Genomic DNA, 21874 nt, shown 5'->3' on the forward strand with positions numbered 1-21874 from the left:
TAGAGGCGTCTGTGATTGTTGGTGGTGAGAATGAGGATATGGGTGTTGCTGAGGGGTCTGTGGCTGTTGGTGCAGGGTCTGCAGATATGTGTATTGTGGAGGAGTCTGTGACTGTTGGTGCGGTGTCTGGGGATAAAGGTATTGGGGAGGGGTCTGTGGCTGATGGTAAGTTGTATGTGTGAATGCTGGATGTTGTAGAGGAGTGTGTGGGTCTGAGTGTGGTAGCTGTGGGTATGGGTGTGTCTGTGGATGGTTCTGTACGTGTTGCTGTGATGCAAGGGGCATGCTGGGTATGGTAGGATTAGTGAGGGAGGTGAGTGTATGCATGTATGTTTGAGTTTTTTTAAGTCAACAGGGAAGGTGGTTATGGAACTGAGGGTCGCAGACTAGGATGATGGTGGAACTAATCCTGTTGGGTCTGCCACCACTCAGGATTGTCCACTGGAGAATGACTCAAGTAATGATGAGATTGAGATGTTGTCCTTGGGGCACTCGTCAAAGCCTCCTGGTCACTGGGTCCATCTGTGTCTTATGTATCACATCCGCCGTGACTATCTATGTCTCCACTGACATTGGCCTCTTCTCCTCCACTTCCCCTGGATTTGTCTGAAATTACATGTAACATGGGTTTATTGCAACTGCGTTTCCACACCTGACCATCACAAATGCACTGTAAACATTAAGAAGGAGTAGTTTCTTACCTGTAGTAGGGGTATCTCTGTTATAGTCATAATCTAGTGAATAGTCTCACTCATGTGCCGGGACCCCAGAGCAATCAAAAATAATCTCTTAAACTGTCTTCTTTGCAGTCCTGCATAGACACTTAAGAGAGAATTAAAGACAAATAATGCAGCCTATACATGCAAGGCTACACTGTCCGTACTTCAACTAGAAATGCAAAGGATATTGCACCAATATCATATTCAGCACAGTCTGCCAAGTTTTACCCATGGAAAAACTTCCCCCTTCACCAAAGCCTTGGAATGATAGAGAGGAAGGACAGGATAGAAAGCCCCCCATAGACTGCCATTAGGTGCCTTAAAAAGGGATACCGTGCCTTTAAGGAAACTTTCCAGAACTCTCCTGGTATCCCAGAATGCACAGCAACTCCCTCCACTTTCAGTTCTTTTTGGAGGTGTATAAAGCTAGACCTGTAGCATTCATCATTGGATCCTTTTCTCCACCGGGGAGGAGGGCGGGCACTTATGACTATAACAGAGATACCCCTACTACAGAACTGGAGTTACTGGTAAGAAACTACTCCTTCTGTAGTAGGGGATCTCTGTGTATAGTCATAATCTAGTGAATAGAATGGCAAGCCCATCAAAAAAACAACCCGGCGGTGGAGAAAATAGATAACACCACTAATGTGCAAACAGATTTCACAATGAAGCCTGTCCAACCTGAGCATCTGCTCTAGCATCAGAGTCCAGACAGTAACGCTTAGCAAAGGTATGGACCGACTTCCAAGTGGCAGCCCTGCAGATCTCTGCAATGGGAACATTACGAAGCAAAGCTGTTGTAGGCGCTTTACCCCTGGTGGAATGAGCCTTAGGCTTACCCCCTAAGGTTTTATCCGCTTTCTGATAACAGAGCTGGATACAAGACACAATCCACCTAGAGATGGATTGCTTTGAAGTAGCCAGACCAGTCCTATCCGACCCATAGTTGACAAACAATTGGTCGGATCTACGTATATCTTTGGTTTTATCCAGATAGAATTTCAACACCCTTCTAACATCCAGAGAATGAAGAGACCTTTCCGCTGGAGTGGAAGGATTCTGGAAAAAAGTTGTTAAAGTTATAATCTGATTAACATGAAAATCAGAAATCACCTTGGGAAGGAACTTAGGGTGAGTACGCATAACAACCTTGGCAGCATGAAATACAGTATAAGGTTCTTGGCAACAGAATGCCTGAATCTCACTCACCCTGTGGGCCAATGTAATGGCCACGAGGAACGCCGCCTTCCAAGACAGGTGCTGCAGTGAAGCCTTGTGAATAGTCTTAAAAGTTTCCTTCTTCAGCCTGGACATCACCACATTCAGGTCCCACGCAGGCAAAGGAAGCCGAACAGGAGGGAACACCTTCTTCAACCCTTCCAAAAAATCCTTAATCACAGGAATCTGTAAGAAGGACGTCTGCGAAGGGCATTTCTTGTACGCAGTCAATGCAGCCAGATGAACCTTAATGGAATGGAAATTAAGTCGAGACTGAGCTAGATGCAGAAGGTATAGAAGGATGACATCTTCCTTGCAGGTCGTCGGATCATAGTTCTTAGACATGCACCAGATGCAGAATCTCTTCCAGTTGTAAGCATAAGAGGTCCTAGTAGACGGCCCCTTAGCCTCCTTCAATATGTCCATGCAATCCTCAGGAAGATTTAAGTGGCCATATTGCACTATCTCAGGAGCCATGCCACCAAACTCAATGATGAGAGGTTGGGGTGCACCATCTGCCCCCCAAACTTCGTGAGAAGGTCTGGCCGACACGGCAGCCGCCGATGAGGCAGGATCCTCCGGTGAAGCAGGTCCGTGAACCACCACTGCCTGGGCCATTCCGGAGCAATGAGGATCATCCTCGCCCGGGACTGAACCAGCTTGATGAGCACCACCGGAATCAGTGGAATGGGTGGAAAAGTGTACAGAAAGCTGTTCGACCAGCTGATCCATAACGCGTTCCCCAGAGTCCCCGGCTGATAATACCTCGAGGCGAAGTCGTGGCATTTGCTGTTTTCGGCGGTGGCGAACAGATCCACGTCTGGAGTGCCCCACATGGCGAAGATGTCGCCGAGCACCTCGTCATTTATGACCCACTCGTGGTTTTCTTGAAGCAACCTGCTGAGGGCGTCCGCCTGAACATTCTGCACACCGGGCAGATGAGTCGCCGTTATCGTCAGTCCTCTGGCTAACAGCCAGTGCCAGATCGCCTGCGCTTCCTGTGACAGTGTGCGCGATCTTGAGCCCCCCCTGCTTGTGGTGTTTCAAAAACTGCTTCTCAGGGTAATAAGAAATTGGCAGACAAATCTGGAATATCAAAGTACAAGTTTATTAAACTTACATGAGGTGAGGCTGCGTCTCACAATAGCCGCAGCCATTGTAGGAGGCAGTCTGCCAGTTTCAGAAAGCTCCAGCGTTATATACATTTCAGAGTTACATAGGAACACAAAGAAAGGGGCAGTCCTGGCTCATGTGAACACACAAAACTACCTAATATGGACATGTAAGATCTGCTTGCTCAGCCAAGTGGGAGGAACTAACAGCTTCAGCACGAAGTGAACACATTCCTATTTGAGGCTAATTAGTAACAGATGCAGACCCTACCGGGCACTTCTGAGCATGCGTTAAAGTGGAGGAGGCTAAACATATCCTGTTACTGGGCAGACTTCAGGCGCAGCTAACAGAAAGGTAGGACAAAGCATATGGTGAGCACATGGCAGCTAAGATGGCTGCCAGAAATACAAAATGGCTTCTATAAAGCGGACAAGATAACTTCTAAATCCAAGATGGCTTCTGCTAACGCTAACCCATTAATGCCAAAATACAACAGACGCCCGTTTTAGCGTTAGCTGAAGACATTAGAACAATCCAGTAGGAACATAAGACAGGTGTGCTCATTAACTCGCATAAATGTATCACTTTCCTAATACATTGTAAGGTAAGCATTTTCCATTCTAAACATTTCATTAAGGCATGAGCAGGAATTCAAAAGAACGGGACATTAGATCATAAACTATTCAGACAGTAAGAGAAAGTAGCGACCACTATTACAGAGAAAATTAGCATTTTCACAACCCTAAGCAAAAGCAAATCCTAAAATCTTTCAGAAAACACTATATACTCAGGTGAAACAGTGGCAATCCTTCAATGTTCTCAGGTTGAAATAGGAATACTTTTTCTTAAAGAATAAACTTCACTCTACCTTTACTAAATGCAATACTACTCTAAAACACTATCAAAATCAGTTCCTCAGCACCCAATTGTCACAACTACAACTGTACCCAGAATCATTTCAAAGTCTCTCTGGCAGATTTCTATTTTCCATTGAATCTCCTTCCATTGTTTCATTGGGCCTCTTGATTCAGGCTGTCCATGAAGATGGTGTTTTTCAGTGTCCGTTGGAGTGCCCTCCTGGCAAACACTCACAGCTCACTCGAAAGTCTCAATGTCTCAAGGCATGGCACTCATCTCTCTCCTTTGTGGCAGACACTACAGACAGTGTGCTCTTCATGTATCATGAGCACAGATCATCTTGTGCAAACTCAAGGGGAGAACAAAGGCAACAAACTGCAACACTTTCAGGCTCCAACACTTCCACTCAGTGTCAGAGAATGCTCAGGCTGCTCTTTCATAGATACTACACATGTAGTGCCTTCTTCCAATCTTAGACCTTCCGGTGAAATGCCATTACGTTGGAGCAAAACGAAAAGGGGAGTGGCCAAAAACTCAGGCCAAAGGGGATCAGGGGACCGCGCGCTGTCAGAGGTTCAAGCACATGACAGTTGAGCAAAACTGAACAAATTGGATGACAGCCCTGTTATCAAGCAACAGGGATCCTTTGCATCTTTGAAACTAGCTCCTCTTTTCTTTTCTTTTTCTTTTTCTTTCACCGCTGGTTGATGATGCAAACAAAATGATTTCGGAGTGACCATTTAACTTGGTGGCGATCACTCATTCAACTTGACTGTTTCTCTGGGTGCTGGGACTGCAAACCAATACTTCCTGATTTCATCTAGCTGTCAATAATGGGAGTTAGGATTCATCTTGGTCATTTGTTCTGCAGGGTATCACTACTCTCCCTTTGACTCTGGAATATCCTGCAGAACCTAATGATATAGGAAGTAACACAATCATTAGTTTCCTCCAATTGAGTGCAAAAAAAAACACAGTTCAATATTTAGCAAAAGGCTGCAAACAGGTTGCCTGCAATCTTCAAAAGAGTGGCCATATACCATGTGACTATCATGATCTAAAATACTCCGTCATTCTCATAAAATACAAACACAAAACAGTGACTCTAATTTCTGTAATTGGATTTTCAATATGAGAGCATATCCGCTACCATCTAAGGGTAGATAGCTACATGAAGAATCTATGTGAGTGGATGTCCTCACACATAATACATAATGACATTTTCTAATGGGGTAAAAACATTTTTTTCTCTTAATCATTACACATGGGTGTTCCTAAATCTTTTATCTAGAACATCTCAAAAATCAAAATCACACAATGCCTTTTATCAGGGACATGTAGACAAAGGCTAATTATCAAAATGTGGGAACACAAAAACCCGAAGAACTAAAGAATCCTAATGTTTCCATTATTAAAACACATCTGGTCTATCAAAAATTAAAGCAGCAGGATTACTTAAATGTATAGTGTCTCCTATTGAGGTGGAAAACTTATCTTGCTATAATATTAAATCAGTTTATCAGACTATTACTATTTTATCAGGCAGACTGGAAAACATCAAGAAATAGGCCTAAAGAAAATCCTAAAAATCAATGTGGTCATACAAAAGAGAATTATACATAATATGGTGGTGGTCTCTAATATCGTTGCATTCTAGGATTGTTAACCTGAACAAAGGAATACAGAAAAAAGAAATAGAAGTAGGACACGGCTAAAATCCTCAATAACTATGCACAATGTAACATCAGGGGAGAGGCCACAAAAGAAATGGCTATAGGAAAGACAAAAAATACTTGGGTGATAGTCAAGTGTGTGACATAATACCAAAAGCATGGACAAAAATAGTGCAGAATTTTGGACAATGGCCCCTACACCATATACAGTAATGTCAGTTAATGGTCCAGTTCCTTCTGCAGGGCGAAAAAAATGAAAAGTTTAGATCACCTTTAACAAGCGCCACAAATCTATAATTTCATCCTTAGGTCCAATCAAGGATACATAATTTAAAACTACCCGGTCCATAAGGGAGAGGACAGTATATTGTGACTCCTGTATATCTCTTTATATTTTACTTCAATACTATTATGGCCAAATTGTTTGACATACACTGATGTGTTGTCTATTCTTCTCCACAGCATGCAAAACATCATGCCTGTGAAATTTAGTATCAAACACAAATTGTACCAAATTATTGCAAAATGACACATATCGTCATATATGTCTTTTTACAACACAGGCAAAACTTGCAATATTTCCTAAGCAGTAACATAAATCATGAACAACATATGCTAAGCCATCAGATATACATGCAATATAGCTAGCACAAAAAGCATAGACACATTACAATAGCACATATAAAACACACATAAATAGTGACGCATGCATTCATGCATCCCAAAAACCCAGAAATGCAGGCCTGCTTCATTTGTCATGTTCAGAATGAAAAATCAAAATTTCACCAAAATTATACTTTCACTTACAAGTTCAAAATTTCACCAAAATTATACTTTCACTTACAAGCCACCCTTTGACAGGAGATCATTATTCACTAAAGATCAAACTGTCAATTAAAACTTACAATGTCACTTATGAGACGCTGTGGACCAGCAGTAACTATTCATAAGGAGGGAAATGCAAAATCATGAAGAAAAAAAAACACACGAACATTTTTGCACAGTAGTCATAATAAAAACCCATCTATTTTCAACATACTGCTAACACAGCGCATATTAGACAAAATCCTAACTGTCAACCAACCATCCTTCTTTTAAAACTTGCTAACCCACTTTAATATTGGCTGCCCAAAGATAAAGCTCTTTCACAGACGCCCTGCGTCCCATGCACTAGCCCATCCTTGAGGCCCTTTGAGACCCTTGGCACCCGAGGCCCTGGGAGCCTTGAGGCCCTTTGAGACCCTGGCCCTCCAGGCCCTGCTTTGTTTACTCTCTCCAAGACTTGTCAGGAATGCACTTCTCTGAGACAAAGCCCTAATCTAATGAGCTGCAGATGTGGACGTAAAAGCCTCTCGCAAGCCATCTAATGTGCAAGCTTGAATTGCTGCAAGTCAGAGAAGCTTTACCAAGCAGTCATTGCTCCATCTATCTTCACTTATTGCTAAACCCCCATCTCACTCTCCTTAAGGTCAAACTCTGCCAGGCACACCGCACGCTCCTTCAGACCCCTCTTTCTATTCCCTTCACTCAAACTGACAAAGCCAGAAACCCTTCCCCACACTTTTTAAGCTTCAAAAATCAACCCTATTGAAAAAAACACATGTGATATAAATCTTCTTTCAGGGATAAAATTCATTTAGTCCTATATTATAAAACATTTACTGTAAACAAGTTGCAGAACATAATAACATAGCAGACCAGCAGTAAATTAAATGTTCGCTACCACCCTATGCGATGGTACTCATTTATCAACTCTAAAAAGATGAAAGAAAAAATAGGCCCCGCCGAAAATTAGAACCTTCAACTCTGATATTAAACATAAACCTCTGCATCAGGCACAGTGGCTCACTGAGCTATGAAGAACAACCTTGACTAATAACAACCCACAAGTTTGTAATATACACAAATATGCATCTTCTGAAAGCCAGAAACACTGCAAAGCTATTGTAAATGGCCAGAAAGCTGTGTTAAAAAAGTCCATTTTACTCAATTTCGACTTTTAACTTTGGGTCCCTTAAAAATGAAAATCCTACAATTGCATTACATATTAATCATCCTCAGAATGTGCTGTACATGTTGCAAAGAGCGAACACGAGGCATATCACATGTAATGCCTTAGAAAAATGAGCTTTTACGCCTGCGTCAAGTGAAAACCCAACATGCAAATGTCCTAATTATGCAGTCACACATTACTTAAATCAAATTTTAATTTTAGGGGGTCATAGTATGAGTACTAAGCTTTATAAATATCAAAAAACGATATTGAAAAGCACTTATTTTTTTCCCAGATAATTTTTTCATAATTAATAATTTTTCTTTCAATGAGACCAATTATCTTTTTATGAGAATTCCACATATAAGGATAAGCTGCATCCATGCTTATCATTTTAGATGCATTCATTTATGCGCCGAAGCACCAAAATCCTAACTTTAAACATGACATGTTTCGCGCCATAAAATTCTTTCATTTTAAAAGGACACGCAGTATTTTGCTAAAAAACGCAGTTATACTATGAAAAAAACAATGCATAAAAAGTTTAAATGTCTGCCATTGAAACAAAAAGGGTGAACCTTATTCATGTACGCCTCTAAGCCACTATTCTGAAATGTAAAAACCCACTGCAATTAACTACGGGCTCAGTCCCAGGCTAAGAAAAACATTCCATGGATCTTGAACAACAACATCTGCTGCCTTTAACGGCAGGAAACAAGGCTCTCTGAAACGTGAGCCTTTTCAGTGTTACTGAAAAACAGACATTCCCAGAAAAACGTGTGCCACAAGATGCATTTAAACGTAGCAAAAATTCACTTTAGCTGAAGTTTTAGCATTTTACATATAGGAAAATGCATGTAAGTAAAAAAAAAACTACAATTCGTTTTCCCTACAGAACGCACAATGTAATTTTGAGGCCTTTCATATTCCCAGTGAATGTAATTTTAACTGTATCTAATTTAAGCCTGTAACAATTTGCACATATGCATTTTGCTTAATGTATAAATTAAATAGCAACATATAGCCATTCTAGCATGTCGCATGGTAAAGTGCTGCATGTTCACATAATTTCCACCAAATTTTAATTAATCTAACATTTTACTTAATAAACTGAAAAACATTAAGAATTCACGATACACACATTTTGAGCTCATTTCACACAGAAACATAAAGTGTTCAAAACATTCAGGACACGCAGGACAGCGCTGTAGACATTTCGTTTCATAAATTTGCGCCGACGCTATTCACAACAGAACTTACACTAACAGAAAAACCCACAGAAACATTTAGACACAAATTGAACCCACAAATCAACACATAGGACTGAACATAATGGACAGCTACAAAGGCTGTACCCAAACCAAACCACTTTGTAAATATGAAATGTAGATCATATTTACAAGAACCATTTCTCAATAATGCTCCAAAAAACTGCAAAAACACAGCCCAACAGACGGCTGTATAGGCACAGAGCCACAATACTCTTAATGCACTAACTGTAAGTGGCAGAACACCAAAAATCGTTCTGCATCTCTGCCATTCATAAAATTACACAGAACAAAGGATCCTGACATGTAATATGTCATATTTTTAATTCCCCGGGGATACGAAATCACCAAGGAAGAAATATGTTTCATACCTAACCTATTTAGGTATCCCTTCTAAGGGAAAGCCGGCTAATTCCTTAAGTCAAAACTGGCGCCCATCAAATCAAGCAGCACATCCTTCGAAGTGCGCGGCAAACAGGCATTGCTTCAGAAATAGTGCAAAATATACACTATTTATATGGAAAGAGCGCTTAATCATTGCGCTATACAAACATTTTGAGGAAAAATCCTCGCATTTACCTGCCTATATGAGTTGCAACACATACATTTCAAATTCAAATTCAAATTCAAAAAGACTAGTCCCACAAATTCAAATCAAATAACCATAGCAAGCGTATCCTAAAACTGCCTTGCCAATCCCAGGCTTCAAAAAGCTCACAGCAAGTACCTTAAAAACGGTTCTTACCAATCAAGAGCGTCCAAATTCTAACTGCCAAGTTCTAAATGACCTAACGGTCTCTCTTTTTATTTTTTTCATTTTGTTACTCACGCCAAAAATGTTCTCAGTCAGGGGTGACAGCATGTGGAGGATCCAAATCAGGGATCAGAAACACAGTGGTGGGCTGCAGACAAAGAATCCTCAGAATCTCCTGTGCACAGGGTACCTCCTTGGCAGAATTCAGTCCTGAGCCCCTCTGTAGATATTCTGTCTCCTGACACCAGATCACCCCAACAGACAGTCACCTCTCTGATGAGTCCCTTCGCCGTGGTCGCCAATTGTGGTGTTTCAAAAACTGCTTCTCAGGGTAATAAGAAATTGGCAGACAAATCTGGAATATCAAAGTACAAGTTTATTAAACTTACATGAGGTGAGGCTGCGTCTCACAATAGCCGCAGCCATTGTAGGAGGCAGTCTGCCAGTTTCAGAAAGCTCCAGCGTTATATACATTTCAGAGTTACATAGGAACACAAAGAAAGGGGCAGTCCTGGCTCATGTGAACACACAAAACTACCTAATATGGACATGTAAGATCTGCTTGCTCAGCCAAGTGGGAGGAACTAACAGCTTCAGCACGAAGTGAACACATTCCTATTTGAGGCTAATTAGTAACAGATGCAGACCCTACCGGGCACTTCTGAGCATGCGTTAAAGTGGAGGAGGCTAAACATATCCTGTTACTGGGCAGACTTCAGGCGCAGCTAACAGAAAGGTAGGACAAAGCATATGGTGAGCACATGGCAGCTAAGATGGCTGCCAGAAATACAAAATGGCTTCTATAAAGCGGACAAGATAACTTCTAAATCCAAGATGGCTTCTGCTAACGCTAACCCATTAATGCCAAAATACAACATGCTTGTTGAGGTAATACATCGTGGTCGTATTGTCCGTCTGCACAAGCAAGGAGTTGGTCTGGAAGGACGTATGAAAGGCCTTCAATGCCAAGTGAACAGCTCTGAGTTCCAAGAAATTGATGTGATACATGGACTCCGCTGGAGACCACGTTCCTTGGATCTGTAGATGGTCTGAATGCGCTCCCCAGCCCAGGAGAGTCGCATCAGTCACGATAGTCTGAGTCGGGATGTCCTTGTGGAAAGGAACTCCTCTGAGGAGATTCTCTGCCGAGCACCACCAATTCCTGGACTGTTGGGCGTGGAGAGACAACTGAATCCTGTCGTCCCAACACCTTTTCCTCTGGTCCCACTGGTACTCCAAACATTCCTGCAGCGGCCTCATGTGTAGGCGCGCATGTGGAGTGAGGAAGATACAAGACCCCAGTAGAGAAGACACCGTCCTCACTGTTGTAGATGGAGCAGCTATGAGAGCCTGAGCCTTCCGAAGGAGAGATAAGCGCCACTCATCCGAAGGAGACACGCTTGCTGACAGCATATTGATGGAGGCTCCCAAGTACTGCAGGCACTGGACCGGAATCGGAACAGACTTGGACATATTTATGTGAAACCCGAGCTGATTCAGCAGGACGGTTGTCCTGTTGAAGTGCAATTGCGCTTACTGGAAGGTGGAGGCCTTGATCAACCAGTCGTCCAGGTAGGGCTAGACAAACACCTTGTTCTTTCACAGGTGCGCTGCTACCACAGCCATGTATTTTGAAAAAAGTCCTGGGTGCAGATTTCAGTCCAAACGGTAGTACGGTGTACTGATAGGGATTGGTGCCGACGAGGAAGCGCAGGAACTTCCGGTGTTTCCGTGCAATGGGCACATGGAAGTATGCATCTTGCAGATCTATCGCACAAAGCCAGTCTCCCCTTTGCAGCTGGGGATAAATCTGGTGCAAAGACAACATGCAAAACTTTTCCCTGCGAATCCACTTGTTTGTTTGTCGCAAATCCAGAATGGGCCTGAACTCATTCTTGTCCTTAAGAAGCGTGAGTAAAGACCCTTTCCCCTTTGAGACAGAGGGACCTCTTCTATCGCCCTTTTTCTTAACAGGTTATCGGCCTCCGCCTGGAGCTCGCGCAGCTAGAACTGCGAGCCAACCGGTGGAATTGCTGGAGGCGGACTGGTGAAGCGAAGACTGTATCCATTGCAAACAATATTCAGCACCCACTTGTCTTGAGTAATGTTTCTCCACTCTGCCAGGTAATGTTGGATGCTTCCCCCCACCGGAGCGGGTAACAGATGAAGGGGAAGAAGCACCTCAGGGCCTAGACCCAGCCGGGCCTTTGGTCGTGGAAGAAGACTGCTGACCACCTCGGCCCCTCTGACGCTTTTGGAACGGACGCCGCTGGAACTGTTGCTGCTGTTGCTGTCCAGCCTGCCGACCTTACCCTCTACCTTGTACCCCATACCGCCTCTGGAATGAGCGGAAGGTCTTTTTCTGCTCCTTGGGCTTTTCCAACCCGACAGCCATCAGGGTTTCTGTCTCCGCCTTCATGCAGGCCATCTCCTCGTCCGCATGTTTTCCGAAGAGGGTCTTGCCAGAAAAGGGTAGGTTGGCAACTCTCTGCTGCGCCTCGGGCTTCAAAGATGTCAGACGCAGCCAGGCGTGGTGCCTCAGGTTGACCCCATGGCAGTAACCGTGGGCTGCCAAGAGGGAGGAATCCGCAGATGAGCTAATCACCTGGTTGGAGACCATCAGCCCTTCATTGTTATCCCGGGGAAGGAGTTCCATGAACCGTGGGAGGGACTCTCATAGAGACCGATCATAACGTCCCAACAAGGCTGAGGCACTCGCGGCATTCATTGACGTGGAAGCCATCCCGCAGACCTTCCTGTCTGCCGAATCCATCCAGCGGCTCTCCCTGTCAGGAGGCACTGTCGAAGACGGGGTGGTGGCGTGCTGTTTCCTCGGCGCCGTCACAATCACTGAGTCCGGCGCAGGATCCAAGCGGAGAAATGCTGGGTCCGAGTCAGGGACCCTATATTTCTTCTGCAGCCTGGAAGGCGCCGATTTTGTAGCCGCAGGGGTGAGGAAAAGCTCCATGGCGGGTTCCACTAGCCCTGGCACCAACGGCAACAAGGGGCGAGATAACTGCTTCTTGTGCAGAATCTCGAAAATGACAGAAGTCAAGGAGGTTAGGGCCCCTACTTTTAAGGGCTCAGACAATGGCTCTATCATTGATTATATTTTTATTTCTGCATGTTTTTTATCTAATGTTTTTATGTATAGAACTGTGATATCTGTTTTTAGTGACCACAACCCAGTTTCTCTGGATATAGGAGAGGGTGGATTATTAGGACGCATCCATGGTTCAACCTTTATGGATGGACCAATTAAAGTTAAGGACCAAAGACGCAGACTCAAATGGGACAGTATAACCCCAGAACCATTCATTCAGGAACTTTTGCTAGACTCTGAGGAAGAGGTTGGGGTCTGCTTATCGAATGATGCTAATGATGGGGAAGTCATTCTCGCATTTACCAATATATGCTGTAAGATAAGTGGTAGGCTCTCTGTGATCAGTAAGATCAAGACAAAACCTCCTAAAAGATGGTTTGATCACAGTTGTTCCCTAGCACACTCTGTGCTGCTTAACGCCCTCAAATCCGATCCAAAGGATCGTGACCTTATTAGGACTAGTAGGGCCTTATATAAAAAAGCTATTGCAGCCAGAAAGAAAGAGCTTAAAGATGAAGCTTGGGCGCAACTTACAGATTCAGCCATATTAAAAAATAGTGGGGAGTTCTGGAGAATTGTTAATCAACCCCTTCTCACAGGCGAGGATAACTCCCCTCTGGAAGCAAATATTCCAGATCAGGACTGGATTCAACACTTCAGAGAGATATACTCAGGCCAGTCTCTAGCTAAGAATAGTGCTTATGAAGAGTTCACTATCACACTGGGTAACCACTTGCACTTTGAAGTTGAGGACATTTTAGACGCCATTAGTCGAACTTTGACAAAAAAGGCACCGGGACCGGATGGTGTTCCGGCCGATGCTTTTAAATGTTATCCCAACTTCTGGTCAAGATTGCTTTGCAGGGTTTTTAACGCCTTAAACCGTGACAACATTCCGAAGTCCTGGAAAACTTCAACTATTATTCCGGTTTTTAAAAAAGGCAATAGGCAGGACCCTGTATGCTATAGGCCCATTTCACTGATAGACTCCTCAGTCAAAATCTTGGGGAGAGTTCTATTAGCAAAACTGAATACATGGGCCACCGAGAACAACATCTTGAGCAATGTGCAATACGGGTTTAGACCCAAGAGAAGCACCCTGGACCAGTGCCTCAATCTCCACCTACTGATTGAGAAATACACCAGAGCTAAGGATGGGTCCATGTACCTAGGGTTCATGGACCTCTCCTCTGCATTCGATATGGTCAATAGATCTAAGCTTTGGGGTAAACTGGTTGAGATGGGTCTGGACAGATCTATAGTTAGCTTACTGTCCGACCTGCATTCTGGCCTGTCTGCTAAAGTTAGAGTCTCTACTGATGGAAGATGTACTGAAGTGTTTGCTTCGGAAAGAGGTGTCCGTCAGGGATGCATCTTGGCACCTCTACTGTTCACGCTGTATGTGAATGCCTTAGAGCCCGCCCTAAGAGGGGTCACCTGCGATATTCCACGTGCGGGGGAACAGGGTATCCCAGTTCTCCTGTACGCGGATGACGCGGTGCTTCTGGCGCGAACAGGAGTGGGGCTACAACGGCTGCTGGATGCTTTCGAATCCTTTATGGGTTCCTTAGACCTGAAAATTAACGCAAAAAAATCCCAGATTATGCTTATGGGTCTGGCCTCAAGGAAATCCGCCCATAAAACCTTTCTCTGCGGAAGGGAAAAACTTGTTCGGGTTACTACTTTCCCCTATCTAGGGATCACTTTTGACGAAAAAGGTAGTTGGGGCCCTCACGTAAAAAGTAGAGTAGCTACACTGGCTAGAACTTCCGCGGCCCTTCATGGTTTTTCAAAAAGATTAGGGGGCAGGCCTTTTGAAGCTATTAGTAAAATATACAAAGCCAAATGTATCTCTGTAGCTTCATATGGGAGCTCCCTTTGGGGGCATAAAAGAGTTGACCTCATACAGACCGCGGAAAACAGATTTTTCAGATTAGTTTTGGGCGTCCCGCAGTCAACCCCATCCTATACTGTCCACCAGGAGATAGGAGAAGGCTTCATTAGCGATATGGTTAGAATAGCCCCATTAATCGCATGGCTCAAGCTGTGGCTTAATCCTGAAATTTCCCTAAACCATTCCATAATAAGGGATTGTTTGACCCTGGATAATGTACATAAGATTGGATGGTTAAAGTACATTAAGGACAGTTTTTGTAGGTTGGGGAGGCCTGAACTATATACAGCCACTGACTCCATAACATCCAATGACGTTGTATTCATCAAGGCTGCTATGAAAGACCTTCTTTCCTTGGAGAGGGAGGAAGTCGAGCTACAGAAACCCTGTGTTAGGGCCAGCCTCCTGCTGGCTATACCTAGTGGTCCTGACAACTACCTTAATGTGGTGACTAACCCTTATCACAGGTTCATTTTAACCCGTTTTAGACTTAACCTAATTCATTTTAACTTGGGTTTTTACTCTGAGTGGAGTACCCCGGAAAAGGCCCCGCCATGTTCATGTGATCTTTTTTCAGATCAGAGCACAATGCACTTTATAATGTTTTGTAGCCATTATAACGATGCCCGGAGGCAGTTTCTCGTTCCTATACTTAAGGAAGCGGGATTCATTCTGGTCCGACCTGCTCTTATTTACCTACAAATGTTGCAAACTCCCAGGATCATGTTTTTTGTGGCAAATTTCCTGGTAAGAGCAATAAGAAGCAGGAATACTAGACTCAAGAGTGCAGACTTGCTTATTAACTAGTCGGGCTGATGGCAACTTCAGGTTAACGAATTTTAGATCAAAGTGTGTATCTTAGTAGATCAATTATTCGGGGATTATTCCTTGGGATATTGCACTTTATTATGTACTTTACTATTAATGTACTTTAATACCACGCAATTACAAAGTCTTAATGATTTGTACATGGTACATTGCTTTTTATCTGAAATGCTCTTTTTTAAAGTTTTAACTGTTTTTTAATTGTTTTTAATCTGCTTCTTTTTATTCATGTTATTTGTTGTTTTTTATGCCATTGTCTTTGTATGATATTAAGTTATCGCAATAAAGAACTTTGACTGACTGACTGACTGACAGAAGTCAATGGCGCGGGCACTGTGAGCGTGATGCCCAGCTTAGCCGCCCCTCGCAGCAACCCCTCCTGGAAGGAGACAATGTCGTCTATAGGAGACACCCTCGTCCGAGGGGAGTCTGACGGGGTAGGCGAATAGTCCCTGGCACTGGACGAATCCATGTGGCGGGATCTTGACCAGTCCCTCCTATGGCACCGTCTGGACCTCGTAGAAGAGCGACGGTGACTCCTGGATCTATCCCTCCATCTGGAGCGAGATCTCGACCTCCGTGGCCTTGGGCGGTCCACGGGTCAGAGAGGAGGACGCTGTGGAGGCCAAAACGGGAGCCTGGGTTGCGGAGGCCCTGTAGGCAGCGTTGGAAGATGTGGCAACGAGATAGACCTTGGTGGAGGGGGTGGTGATGGCGGAGGAGGACGATGAGGAGGAACTGGAGGTGGTGAAGGAGTAGGAGGTGGAGGCAGTGGAGGAGGTGTCGGAGTACGTGGAGGAGGGTCCATGGGTAACGGAGGAGGTGTAGGCGACCTCGGCTTGGAGGGCGGGTAGACTTGAGAGTACTCCGAGCCCGGAGACTTTCCCGCTCTCCTTCTTTTCTTTGCCTGACCAGAAGGGGGCGGCCTTGAGGCCGCAGCCCTCGTAGATGAGCGACGCAGTCCTGGCTCTAGAACGCCTCCTGGAAGACGCTGGCTTCCTCCACTACGCTGAGCGTCTCTTCGACGTTGACGAGCGTCTTCTCGACGTCGATGGTCGGCACCTCGACAACGACCGTCCCCTGGATGACGACGATCTCCGCTACGTCGATGTTCTTCGTCTCGACGTCGCTGATCTTCGTTTTGATGTCGCTGATCTTCGTGTCGACGTTGACGGCGACCGGCGGTGTCGCCTTTATGGCGAGCGCCGGCGTCGTCTTGACCCCTCTCGTCGTCGATGATGGCTCGACGACGAATCCGTTCTCGACGTGGACCTCGTCAGAGGCCTCGACATCAGTTCCCACAACGTCGAACATCGACGGCGCTTTGACCCAGAGCCCTGGGGAGACAGGGAACAGACTGTGGTCATTCCTTTCAACGCCAACGTCGAGGCTATCGATGCCGACGGAGACCGGTGGTGTTTCCTGGCCTTCTCCTTACTGGGGAGCCCCCCAGAGGCCGGCGCACGGGCAGAGGAAGAGGCTCCTTCATGCCCAGACCCACCTTGACCTTGCTGCCTTCTTTGCTCGCCTTGGAGCCTGGTCTTCTCTCTGTCCTTCAGGGTGTTCTTAGGGAACTGCAGGCAGATCTCACACTCCTCAGGGACATGAGAAGAAGGGAGACACAGGATACACACCCTATGTGCATCTGATTTTGCCTTCTTCCTGGCACATTCAGGACATTTATCAAATCAGGCAGGCATATTTGATAAAAGAGCAGCCAAATCACCAGAAAAACTCCAGCAAAGAGAAGAAGCAAAAATACGTCGAGTGAACTCACTCTAACACTAAATTGTAGAAAAAAACCAAAAAGGGAGAGCTCGATGATCCAGGGTCCTGCTAGCAGGAGCCAGAAAAAAGAACTGAAAGTGGAGGGAGTTGCTGTGCATTCTGGGATACCAGGAGAGTTCTGGAAAGTTTCCTTAAAGGCACGGTATCCCTTTTTAAGCCACATAATGGCAGCCTATGGGGGGCTTGTCTGTCCTGTCCTTCCTCTCTATCATTCCAAGGCTTTGGTGAAGGGGGAAGTTTTTCCATGGAGGAATATGTTCCCATAGGCTACAAATGCCTCTGAGTGTCAGAGTGTAATCATTTTGTCACTTGCATACATTGTGTGGCCCACTACATAGGTCACACATGTAATGAATTATCAGGCCCCAGACTTTCTGGAGGGAAGGCCACTGTTGGGATGTGTGATTAGAGTGATTTTGACTTTTGTTACAAACATATCCCTATGCAGGACTGAAGTTCATAATAGCTACAATGAGATCTCAAATCACAATATAGTATATATGCATTGTTATGTTTAGGCTTCACACCATGAGCCATGTCCGTATACTGTTAGAGCATTTGAAGATGATGTTAGACAAATGTTCCATCTCACTGATCACTCACCAACTTCAGACTCTGTAAAACTGTTGTTTGGGAGGTAGCTATACCTCACAGACCCCTTCAGAGTGCCATACGACCATATGTTCACTTGTGAATGGCCAGCAGTTTGATTTTTTAGTATTGAATTGGTGAAACAGTGAGTTTCATTTGGGATAAGTAGCCTCATTCTGCAAAAAACAAAACCTGGCATTGATATGTGGGCAGGCTGTGCCATTGCCCAGCCTGGGCCAGAGTTACTGTGGCAGGAGAACGGATGCACAGAGCAATGTCTATGTAGACCTGCTCACTAGTAGCCCTGATAGCTCTTATATGGATACACTGAGGCATGGTGACTGAGGTGACCCCTTGACCTGGTACTTCTTGCTATTGACAAACAATGTCAACTTGTGTCCGTCACTAATGACTGTCTCCTTACTCACACAGGTCTGTTGACACTTTTCTAATAGTGATGCTTCCAGTGTACAGGCCTATTGCACATCTGAGACATGATCAGTGTAAATAGTGGGTTACTATTGAAGAGACGTAGAAATGTGAATCATCTGCTTGGCTTCAATATTCTCCATCACACAACACATACATTGGTATGTTGATTGTCATCCCTGTTACAGTGCCTCCTATGGCAAAGGGGTGGCTGTGATAGCTGTACAAATAACTCAAACGTATGTTGATTTACTAGTATACTCAAACACGTAGTCCATATGTCCACAAAGCCCCCAGAGAGGTAGCTCTCAATGTCACACATACCAGTACTTACCTTGTGACCTTAGTCTTAGGGTATTGTGTATACTATGGTACTTGCCTCTATGGACCATATGCATTAATGGAATGGGCCTAGCAGTAAAGTTGTCTGGACAGTCATACACAGGTTTTTTACCCTTCAGAAGGTAACAAACTGGTGGGTCATGGTGCTTCACATCACATTCCATGTAGGATGGGTCTGTCCTACATGACGTTAGTAGGCTGCCGCAGTCCGTTTAGGTCATGACTAAGGTTGAGGTTAGTCATCACATGACCACAAAAGTGTGTATCCATGCTTTAGTTGTGTGTAGCATGCGGCATGGAGACATGTAATATGTTAACGTTCAATGAAGGCTTGTACTAGATGTCAACCTAATGTGTATCAAGCTGACAGTTTGCCTGTTCAGCTTGATACAACTGTTCCTCTTGGGAGCCATAGATGGGAGAATATAGGGGGAGGACCTCATCTGCCAAGGAATCCAGTTCCTCTGGAGTGAAGGGACGGGCTCTATCCCGTGTAGTTCGAGACATCATTGCTCACAGAGGTGGCAAACAGCAGCTAAAATGGAGGAAGTGTTGTTAGCAGCAATGTCTGGAGGCAAGAGAGATTTTTTCCCAACTGCTATGTATATATACGCCACATACGCATTCATCAGCGTCGGCGCACACAGCTACTGGGCCACAACCATCATTATCCCTAATGTTAGCCTATGGTAGTGACCGCCGTGCCTGTGACCACACACTGCACCGTTGACTACAGCCACACATTCAACATATACTTTCAGCAACATCAGGCATCCACCATGTTAGTGGTTGGTAAACTGTACATAGGCAAAATGTGTGCAGGAGACTGTATGCTGCAGTTGGCAGTAATACATGTAATGCTACCTTCACTAGTGTGGCAATTTGAATTCTCAGAATTGATGATGTGCAAAGTTCTGTTACAGTCCTGTGAAGGACACCTTGGGGAGGACAGGTGGATGTTCAAGATTTGACAATGATGATGTAAAATGTGTACTGCATAACGAAGCATTGATGTTTAGACACATATCTTTTGCCTTACTTTTCACGTTACTCTGCACAGTGTGACCAAAATAAATGTTTGTGTCACTCCTCACATAGGTACCCTGGGAGAGGGAGGAGATGCCAGCCTCCAGTGTACCACCCATTTCCAGACCTACACACCATGGAAGAATGGCATATCCAACACAAACAACACAAACAATACATCTTTTTACAAATAGGGCAACAACAAAAAAATCCAAAAATATTAAAGCCCAGTTACAACAACATTGTAACACAAGAAACAGACCAAAGGATACAGAGTACACCTTTTATTTTATTTTCTTGCACTTTAAAAACAGGAACAAGGACACAGCCAACGTGTTCCAGGGCAGAAAGGTGTAGAATCCCAGTGCCAGAATATAAACAAGCATTTGCAATGCAATCGGTCTTGCCTTTGGGATTTTATATGTATTTAGCTATGCAGCACATCAGCATGGGTGCTGAAACATCTACTGTTCTTTAAAATGGAAGGAACGTAAGCACCAAACTGCAGAACACGCCTGATTTGAGAACACACTGAAGAACACAGAAACTTTCTCAGGGGTCTCACTGATACATGGTCCTTTTAAACCAACAAAGAAGAAATTGGCACAGAAGCTGAAATATGAAAAGAATGCATTTATTCACTTCAGATGAGAGACACTACATCACACAGAACCCTTAGCAACTGTATGAGTCTAAGGAGTACAGAAAAGTGGGGCCTTATATATGCTTAGGGTTACATAGTCAGCATAAGACCAAGAGGCAGTCCTGGCTCATGTAAGCATGCAAAATGCCTAATATGGGCATGCAAGATCTGCTTGCTCAACAAAGTGGGAGGAGAGTTACTTCTCCCTAAATCAGCATGTGCAAGGCTCTGAAGAGGGAAACAGCACATGGTGTTGTATAGCGTTTTTAGGAACCTAGTGTAATTTTGCAGATGCATACCGTATCCTTATATAGGCATAGAAATCATAACCATATTAAGACATGGCTCAAGTAGTATTAATATGGCTTGGCTACTTCCACTAGTTCCAAAAATCTACAAAGATTTCTTGGAAAACCCCGCCTTCAGCAGTCTGGGACTTCCCCCTGCATGAATATTAAGTTATCCAAGAAATCATGGAGTTTTCAGAGAATTAAGTCTCTGATAACATTATTATGTCCAATCTTACGTCAAACTTGGCACCTTCAAGGTATAAATATTCCCACACTTGTCCATACAAACACACAGTGGTTTGGAGCAGTTAGACTATCTACTTGCTTGCTGCGCCTTACTGCAGCAAGTGCCAAAGGAAGCCGACCCTCCAGCTGACGCACTGAAAGACGCTGTACTTTCTCCTGCCGAGAAATCCAGCTCCAGTGTTTCCAGGCTACCCTTGCGGGTTGCTGGGAAATCGAGTCCTGAGAGAGAGATACAAGACCTCCTACATTCTAAAACCAAGTTACGGAGCTGATTAGACCCTAAGAGAATTCTTGGATTAGATGCTTGGCAAAGAAGACTGAAATCTAGGCTACACCTTACTTATTTCTTCCCTTGTACTAGACCTAGGTTAGGTACACCGCGGTAGGCGTATTTTAGAAGCACCAGTTGAGTTCTTTTAGTCATTATTTATCACTGTATGTATTTTATGCATTTTAGGTATTTTATGGCTTACAAACCATATCATACTTTTACAATATTATTTTATAATACTCTTCGTACTGTAGGCTTTGTACTTTACCGCAAGTATTACAATTGCAGCAGTTCATTTCTTATGCTTGAGAAAGAAGACTGTTCAATAAATACCCTTTTATTGAAAACGCCCGTCTCTCTTTTTCTCTGCACCTTTGGTGAAACGAAGCATGCACGATTGACTGAGTGAAATAACTATCTATTGTTTCCGCGACTCTAGAGATATATTTCTTATTCTTGGGAAACAAAGTTGTCATGTTTTAAGCGGTTGTCAGTAACGAATCCCTTTTTGTTTATTCAAGAAAGTTTCTAGTGACCTCTGAACTAGCTGGCACACACACAATTAAGTTTAGTGTATTCGGTAGACACCTAGTTTACTTCAGTCCTACGTCTAAACTACAGGATACACTATTCCAATGCGCAAAGCCTATTGGGAATATAGGAACTACACTACAATGGCGAGCACATGGCTATCTAAAATGGCTGCCAAATACAAAATGGTTTTCAGCTCATGCTAACAAATCCCTGCAATCTTTAACAACATGGAGAGAAATACTGCCTATCAGCTGGAAATTGCATTGTCCAATGCTGTTTTTAATATGAAATCA

Source organism: Lissotriton helveticus, chromosome 7 (assembly GCF_964261635.1).
Source record: "Lissotriton helveticus chromosome 7, aLisHel1.1, whole genome shotgun sequence".
NCBI classification, from domain to species: domain Eukaryota; kingdom Metazoa; phylum Chordata; class Amphibia; order Caudata; family Salamandridae; genus Lissotriton; species Lissotriton helveticus.